The following is an 8,535-nucleotide window of genomic DNA, read 5'->3' as shown; positions in this document are numbered from 1 at the left end:
TTAGGTAGAATTACTTACAGTGATCAAAGCTTCCAGCTCTTCTGGTTTGAAATTGCTTTTTGCCATTTCCGAAGTTAGTTTCAAAATCTGTCTCTGTAGAATCGATCTCTCTCCACTCTCTTTCCGATCCAAAGACAGGCACGCACGTACAGACGCACGCACATACAGACGCACGTACACGATTATTTAAATGACGTATTATCGAGATAACAAACCAAACATAGTAGACTGTATAGGCAGGCAAATTTCATATTGGTACTTTGCTCTAAGTTGTATTCGCGTACTAATGAAACTTAATTCTATTGAGCCAACCAATAGTAAATCAGACTAATAGCTCTAATGTTCCATTCAAACGCGATTACAACTTATAGTGGGGGACCAATTGGAAAGTTGACTAATGTGAACAATTGACTGTTAGAATTAACAAATAAGAAAATAGAGCAGGATTGTCTTTATTGGTTGGTTATGGTTAGGTTAAATCTGGACAGCTGTAAGTTAAAAGAGCAATGCGAGTAATTTAAGTTCAAATAATCGCATTGCGATTTCAACTTAGAGCTGTGTTTCTAATGGGTCAGCTTGCTAGAATTAACGAAGTTAACGAATATGGAATATAGCAGTGCTAAGTTGAAATCGCCATGCGATTAATATAACTTGAAGTAATCGCATTGCGATTTCAACTTAGACCTGGTTTACTATGGTTGGCTTGGTAGAATTAGCGAAGATGACGAATATGACGAATGTATTCGTCATATTCCTCAAAACGAAGATAACAAAATATTCTCCATCTTCGTTTTAGCTCCATATTCGTCAACTTCGCTAATTCTAGCAATCAATCAAATAGGAAAGTTGACTAGAGACAGCTAAGTTTTTAATTCGCTAATAATATTACTTTGCTTTTTTAAAAAAAAAAATAATAATAATTATAATACTTGATAATTATTATAATTATTCTATTTATTAAAAAAAAAAGCAAAGTAATATTATCGCATAGCGAATTAAACACAGCTGTCTCTATAGTCAACTTTCCTATTTGATTGCTAGAAATAGCGAAGTTGACGAATATGGAGCTAAAATGAAGATGGAGAATACTTCGTTATCTTCGTTTTGAGGAATATGACGAATACATTCGTCATATTCGTCATCTTCGCTAATTCTAGATATCAAACCAATAGGAAAGTTACCTTAAGTTAAAATCGCAATACGCGATTATTTAAATCGCCTATTAATCGCGATAACTAGAATAATGACGAATATTAGATTTCGACGAATATGAGACGAATATTCAAGCGAAATATTGAGTTTTGTTTGGCTGTTAACACTTCAAATGGAAAATCTGCCAAAAAAGTGAAATTTTGAAATGTTATCTTTATTTTCCATTGGACAGCGCTGCAGCCAGGGAGAAGGAACGCCCACTAGAGAAGCTGATGTCTCCACCCCATTGCTCCGACAGTAATTGGCATATGGAGCAGGAGAGGAGACAGTAATGGGGCACAGCGGGCGAACGGAGCGGCGCCCAGGAATAATAGTAAGTGCTGGGACATCTCTAGACGCCACTCTGTGTAGCCTAATACTTAAAGACTACTTTATATGGGTCCAGACTTTAACACGTAATACAGGAGGCGGGTGCCGACAGCAGAATCGCATTGCCGCCACCCTGCCCCTGTCAGGGAGCTGCGATCAGCGGCAGTTAACCCCTCAGGCGCAGCACCTGAGGGGTTAACTGCCGCTGATCTGCCAGTACCCGGCTCCTGTATTAAGGGGTAATTATCATTGGTGGCGCTGTGCGCCCCCCCCCCCCCCAAACCCCCACCCCATTAAAATCATTGCTGGCACAGTGCCCCCTCCCCCCAGTATTAAAATCATTGGTGCAGTGGCAGCTTCTGATCGGAGCCCCAGCAGTGTAAGCCTGGGGCTCCGATCGGTTACCATGGCAGCCAGGACGCTACTGAAGCCCTGGCTGCCATGGTAACATCCCTGATGCTGTGTGCACAAAGCACAGGGCAGCAGGGAGAGTGTGAAGCCCTATTCACCCTGATAGAGCTCTATCAGGGTGAATAGGACAAGGGATGAAAAAAATCCCAGGTTCTGGCCCCTAAGGGGAGAAATAGTTATTAAATAAAAAGTGTAAAAAAATAAAAATAAATAAATAAATAAGTAAAAAAAAAAAACACCCAAATATTAATTATAAATCACCCCCTTTTCCAATTTCACATATAAAATGTATAAACAATAAATAAACATATTACATATCGCCGCGTCAGAAAATTCCAAACTATTGAAATATTAAAAAAATCTATGCGGTGAACGCCGGAACAGAAAAAATAAATAAAAACTGCGCGATTCACCATTTTTTAAAATGTGGAATACACATGGCTTTTTTGGTTTATTTTTCCACGTGGTATCGAATAGTATCGAGTATTGCAATACTTTTTTATGGTATCGAAACCGAATAAAAAATTTGGTATCGCAACAACTCTACTGTCAACAGACATGTACCATCATTCATTTTTGTTTTAATATTTTAAATGTTGTGTATTGTCAATCATGTGAATAGATATTATAAAGTGATGTACTAATAAAATATATTTTTTGATATGTATATGGTGTTGATCCAGTTCTTTACATGGAGACTCGTGTATCTTTGTAGGTTCAGTGAATGGTCAAATGTTGTAATAGGGTTACTGATAAAATGGTAGTGGTGCCAGAAGCAGGAGTAGATTACAGGTGTAATGTGTGCCATATTGTTAAATGTGTTCCTCCCATGGGGGGAATGTAACAAATTGTCACAAACTGTAACTTGCACCAAAATTTGTGTCGTTCCTACTTCAGAAATGTGTCATAGAAGCTTAATAAGTCTCCCCTAGTTACTTTATTTGCCATCCATTTTTATTGGTAATTAAAAAGTGACAACAAATATGGCTGAACTTCCTGTTGTGTATGGCCACATAATAGTAAAATGCCTTTGTGTAAAAGAATACAGTGCAATAATCTGTTATGTTATTGCTAAATGTGTCTATAGGGATTACATCAGGTTACTTGTAGGCCTCTGTCTCAACAGTATTGTCAGTATAGTGACAGAAATTAAACGCACACCCTCATTTTACAGTGGGACGCGTGAGTGACCTATGCTTCTATATGGCACCCGTTTACTGTACCAGTCTTGGCATATACGATGTGAATAAAGCCTTACCGGTGTATGACCAGTTTTACAGTTACAGTTTTTGTGCTGGTATATTGGTGGCGTCTATATAGAAGTCAATATAATTGGGGGTGAGGTCTGTATGTGCACCCATAGCTGGCAGTGCATTTTTCCATCCATCCTAGTAAATACCATTTGAACTTCCATTTCTTTATGGTCTCTACCAAGCACATTTGTAGTGTACGGGAGCTGTAATGCCCGTCACTACAGAAGGGTCACTTGTGTGCTGTCGTTTCCCCTTATTTATGGGGAGGTTGGTATAAGTCATCTTCATAAAATATAATGTAATGTCATGCTATGTACTTTCCTGTTACTGTAAAATGTGCATGTACAGGCCTGCTAGGGGTGTCATTCCAGCTCTTAGTCACTAGAGGGAGCTAGGGAGCCCTAGGATATATAAGGCCCAGTCAGGGAAGGGAAGAGGTTGTTGTTGAAGGAGAGAGATCAGACTATGTCTGAGTTAAGTCCAGGCCTGGAGCTTGCAGACCAGGAGAGGGTATTGCAGTCCCTGTAATCGGGTTCCAGATGCAAGGAGAAGGTTCCCCTCCTGAGTTCATATATGCAGAAGCAGGAACACCACAGTTAACCAGCCTGAGGAAACTGAGAGAGACAGAGGCAAGCCCAGAAAAGCAAGAGGTACTAAAGATAACAGAGGAGGTACTTGATCATTATAAAACCAAGGATATAAGCCAGAGCTAGGGCATCGGGCCTTGGAGAAGAGTTTCTATGTTCCAGGATCAGTCAGGAATAGAGTGCAAGCCGCCTGTACTGCAAGTCCTGTGTTTAACACTCTGAAGTCACCTTGCTATATATTGCCTGCATCAAATGTACTGAAACCAACGGTCTTCAAAGGAACTGCGCTTCCATCTATGTCCATGTATGATGACTACTAAAGTTTGAGTTCTGTTTTAACATCACGTGGTTCCTCAGTTATTCCTGCTATCAGCAAACGGCGTGCCACCGTTTAATTGGCACTGGCGTCACGAACATTACTTATAATTACCTGCCTTGCAGAGAGTCAGCTGTCTCAGGTTAGTGGTCACAATTGCACTACAACACCCAGGAACACTATTAACCCTAACTTGAGTACGCTGCACATTGATTTGGGCACCGTTCTCCATGACTCATGCAGTTCCTTTTTCTTTCTAATGGCTTCAAAAAGCATGCTCCCCGTGCTCTTAAGCAAATCCGTAGATTTGCAATGAAAAAGATGCGTACTCCTGAGGTACGTATCGACACAAGACTGAACAAAGCTATGTGGGCCAAAGGCATCAGGTGAGGCTTTATATGAAGCACAGTATGGCTCCTACAACAGTACATGGCAGTCTACTTGGTTTAAAGAGAACCTGTTGCCACAAAATGCAGTGCAGTCTACAGGCAGCATGTTATAGAGCAGCAGGAGCTGAGCAGATTGATAGTTTTGTTGAAAAAGATTTTGTAAAACTTGGAATTCATTTTTTCATTATTTTTTTTCTGACTTAAAGGGATTATCCGACTTTTTGTAACTGATGACCTAACCATCTGATGGATGGGGGTTCTACACCTGGGTTCCCCACCTTTCAGCTGTTGAAAAAGGCCGTGGCACTGACAGGATGTGAGACCCCCACCGATCAGATGCTAATGACCAATCCAGAGTATAGGTCATCAGCAAGAGTCGGATAACATCTTTAAGACCACCCGCATGAACAGCTCCCTGTACACAGAGGAGATATTCAGCGACTGACATCTATCTCTGTGTACGCACTTACACAGAGAATGCTATCAATCACTAATAACACCTCCCCATGTATAACTATCAGTGACTGACAGCTATCTATGTATACACACTTACATAGAGAATGCTATCAATCACTAATAACATCTCCACGGTGTACAACTATCAGTGACTGACAGCTATCTCTGTATACACACTTACACAGAGAATGCTATCAATCACTGATAACACCTCCCCTGTGTACAACTATCAGTGACTGACAACTATCTATGTATACACACTTACAGAATGATATCAATGACTGATAACACTCCCCTATGTACAGCTATCAGTGACTGACAGCTATCTATGTATACACACTTACATAGAGAATGCTATCAATCACTGATAACATCCCCTGTGTACAGCTATCAGTGACTGACAACTATCTTTGTATACACACTTACACAGAGAATGCTATCAATCACTGATAACACCTCCCTTGTGTACAACTATCAGTGCCTGGCAGCTATCTCTGTATACACACTTACACAGAGAATTATATCAATCACTGATAACACCTCCCCTGTGTACAACTATCAGTGACTGACAGCTATCTCTGTAAACACACTTACACAGAGAATGATATCCATCACTGATAACACCTCCCCTATGTACAACTATCAGTGACTGACAGCTATCTCTGTATACACACTTACACAGAGAATGCTATCAATCACTGATAAAACTTCCCCTGTGTTCTGAGTACTTAAGCGTTGTTCATATCTATGGTCGTATTTGTTTATTCAGTTTCATCCTAGGGGTAGAACAGTAAAAATGAAGGCAGTGCTTGATGATCACACTGTGGCCATCATTTCACCTGGCATAATAGCGCTGCATTCTGTGTTATTTTGTTCAGCGATTTAAGGGAATCTGACACAAATGTGAACACACCCTTATTATGCCTAGTGTATTGTCCAGTTTTGCCACACACACAACTTGGATGGTGTACTAGGACAGATGGGTGAATCTGTCAGCTGAATTAAAGGAATGTTCTGGTTACAAAAGCTTATACCCTATACAAAGTATAGGGGATAACTGTTAGATCGGTGAGGGGTCCCAGTGGTAGGATCATGAGAACAGGGGCCCCAAACCACGTGGAGCTCCCCCTGAAACGGACAGCGGGTCGGAATGCACACCACAGCTCCATTAATTTCTATGTGAGCGCCGGACATACGGTAGCAGAGTACAGCACTCGGCTATCTTCAGCGCTCCCACAGGAATAAATAGAGTGGTGGCGGCAATTCTGACCAGCCACTCTGTCTTTGAGTATTTTACGTAAGTCCAGATTGCTCATTTTTTATTTTTACACTCTGCTCATGTAGTACTGGAGATAAGACTCCCATTATGGGCTCTTTCACACTTGCGTTATTGTATTCCGGCATAGAGTTCCGTCGTCGGGGCTCTATGCCGGAAGAATCCTGATCAGGATTATCCTAATGCATTCTGAATGGAGAGAAATCCGTTCAGGATGCATCAGGATGTCTTCAGTTCCGGAACGGAACGTTTGTTGGCCGGAGAATATACCGCAGCATGCTGCGCTTTTTGCTCCGGCCAAAAATCCGGAACACTTGCCGCATCGACGGATCCGGATCAATACCCCATTGAAAGGCATTGATCCGGATCCGTCCTAAAAACTTCCGTTGTTACGACGCAACAACGGATCCGGAAGTTGGGTCTGCGCCTGCGCCAGGAAGTAGGAAGGTCTTGGCTGGCGCGAACTTGCACAGACAACCCGTGCGGGAGAGGACAGGTCGTGTCATCAGCTCCTGGAGGTGAGTATTCAATGTGTGTTTTGTTTTTTAAATACATCGACTACATGCATCTACTATGTCCTAGACATAGTAGATGCATGTAGGAGGCAGCAAATGAATTTCGGGGGTAGTAGTCTCCAGGGGAATGCTGCCCCCAGCAACCAGCACCAAGTCAGTCCAGCACCTAGCATGCAGTCACCCCAGCTTCAGTCCCAAGTGCTTTTTCTTTGGGACTGCAGCTGGCTGGGGTGACTGCATGGTGGATGTTGGGGGTAGTAGTCACCCCAGCATGCAGTCACCCCAGCACCCAGCATGCAGTCACCCCAGCTTCAGTCCCAAGTGCTTTTTCTTTGGGAATGCAGCTGGCTGGGGTGACTGCATGGTGGATGTTGGGGGTAGTAGTCACCCCAGCATGCAGTCACCCCAGCACCCAGCATGCAGTCACCCCAGCTTCAGTCCCAAGTGCTTTTTCTTTGGGAATGCAGCTGGCTGGGGTGACTGTGTGGTGGATGTTGGGGGTGGTAGTAAGGTGTTACTGTTGTTTAATATTAATGTGTTAAAACTTTCATCTTTTTGTTCTCATTTTTCTTTTAGGTTATATTTTTTGGGAGAAAGACCTGAAATAATACATTTTAAAAAAAAATGTCCAGTAAGTATCTTTTTTGATGGATTTTTTATAATGATTTAAAATCAATTGTTTAATTATTTTTAATTGTTTCAATAGGCTATTCAAGTGAGTCTGGGAACTCTCCTCCAAGGCGACGAGTTCGCTTGGAAAGGGTATGTCATGTTTTAAAGTTTTTATTTTATTATCCCATCCATGTCCAAAATATTATTATTTTTTTCTTTTACAGCAATCGTCAACGGAGGAGAGGTATTCCGGCCCAGCTCCGACAGCGGAAGAGGAGGAAGTCGGGGGTGGACACCATGAATCGGTAATTAAAATAAAAAAAAGATGTATTGTGTTTTTTCATAATTCTTATAATTTATGGTTATTAAATTGATATTCTTTTATTTTAGTCTAATCCTACTGTTGCCTCAAGAGGTCGTCAGCAACCACCCACAAGGCGCCGGGGAGCACGCGGCGGTCGGGGACGTGTGAGTATATCTCAGTATTGAATGTTGTTATATCATATGTGTAAATTATTAAATTATTTTTTAAAATTAATAAATTTTCTATTTTTTTTTAGGGTTCAAGGGCCTCTGCCAGAACGGATGAGGAGGAATTATCCGGTTTCTATATAGACAATGAACTCCTCATCCATCTGGTGGAGGAACGCGTCCCACTCTGGGACCATACCGACCGCCGCCATGCAGACCATCACCTGACCCGGAGTCTGTGGATGGAGATTTGTGGCAAAATGCTGACAGATTGGGACGACCTCAGTGAAGGCAAACAGGAAGATTGCAGTAAGTATCCTTAAATTTTTTTAATTGATTAGTTCTGTCATATCCAAACTGTGGCCCTCCAGCTGTTGCAAAACTACAACTCCCAGCATGCCCTATCCAGGCATGTTGGGAGTAGTAGTTTTGCAACAGCATTAGGGCTGAAGTTTGGTAAATGCAAGTAATTTGAGAGTAATGTTTATTTTTATATTTTTCAGAGACGGCAGTCATGGTGCGATGGCGCTCAATAAGGGACCGCTACAAAAAAGATTACAATGAGGAGGTCAATCGCCCGAGTGGGTCTGGCGGAACCCGCCGGCAGCCGTACCGCTATGCGGCTGCCCTAGGGTTCCTACGTAGAACCCTAGAGCTGCGAAGGTAAGTAAAAAAATCCCTAAAAAAATGGTAAAATGTTTAATTTTAAAAACATGCAAATTTTTTTT

At 41.8% G+C, this 8,535-nt stretch overlaps 1 long non-coding RNA gene across 1 annotated transcript; it reads left to right on the top strand.

Annotated features, from left to right (window-relative positions):
- The first annotated feature begins 7,611 nt into the window (after window positions 1-7,611).
- Window positions 7,612-8,027, top strand: LOC120995677. The gene is made up of 3 exons (XR_005777646.1): window positions 7,612-7,641; window positions 7,727-7,804; window positions 7,897-8,027. It is a non-coding gene; the product is annotated as an uncharacterized LOC120995677 (long non-coding RNA).
- Window positions 8,028-8,535: the final 508 nt, after the last annotated feature.

The sequence above is a fragment of the Bufo bufo genome, chromosome 3 (genome assembly GCF_905171765.1).
Source record: "Bufo bufo chromosome 3, aBufBuf1.1, whole genome shotgun sequence".
Lineage (NCBI taxonomy): Eukaryota > Metazoa > Chordata > Amphibia > Anura > Bufonidae > Bufo > Bufo bufo.
Note: the sequence above shows the minus strand (reverse complement) of the source record. Positions and strands in the feature narration are given on the sequence as shown.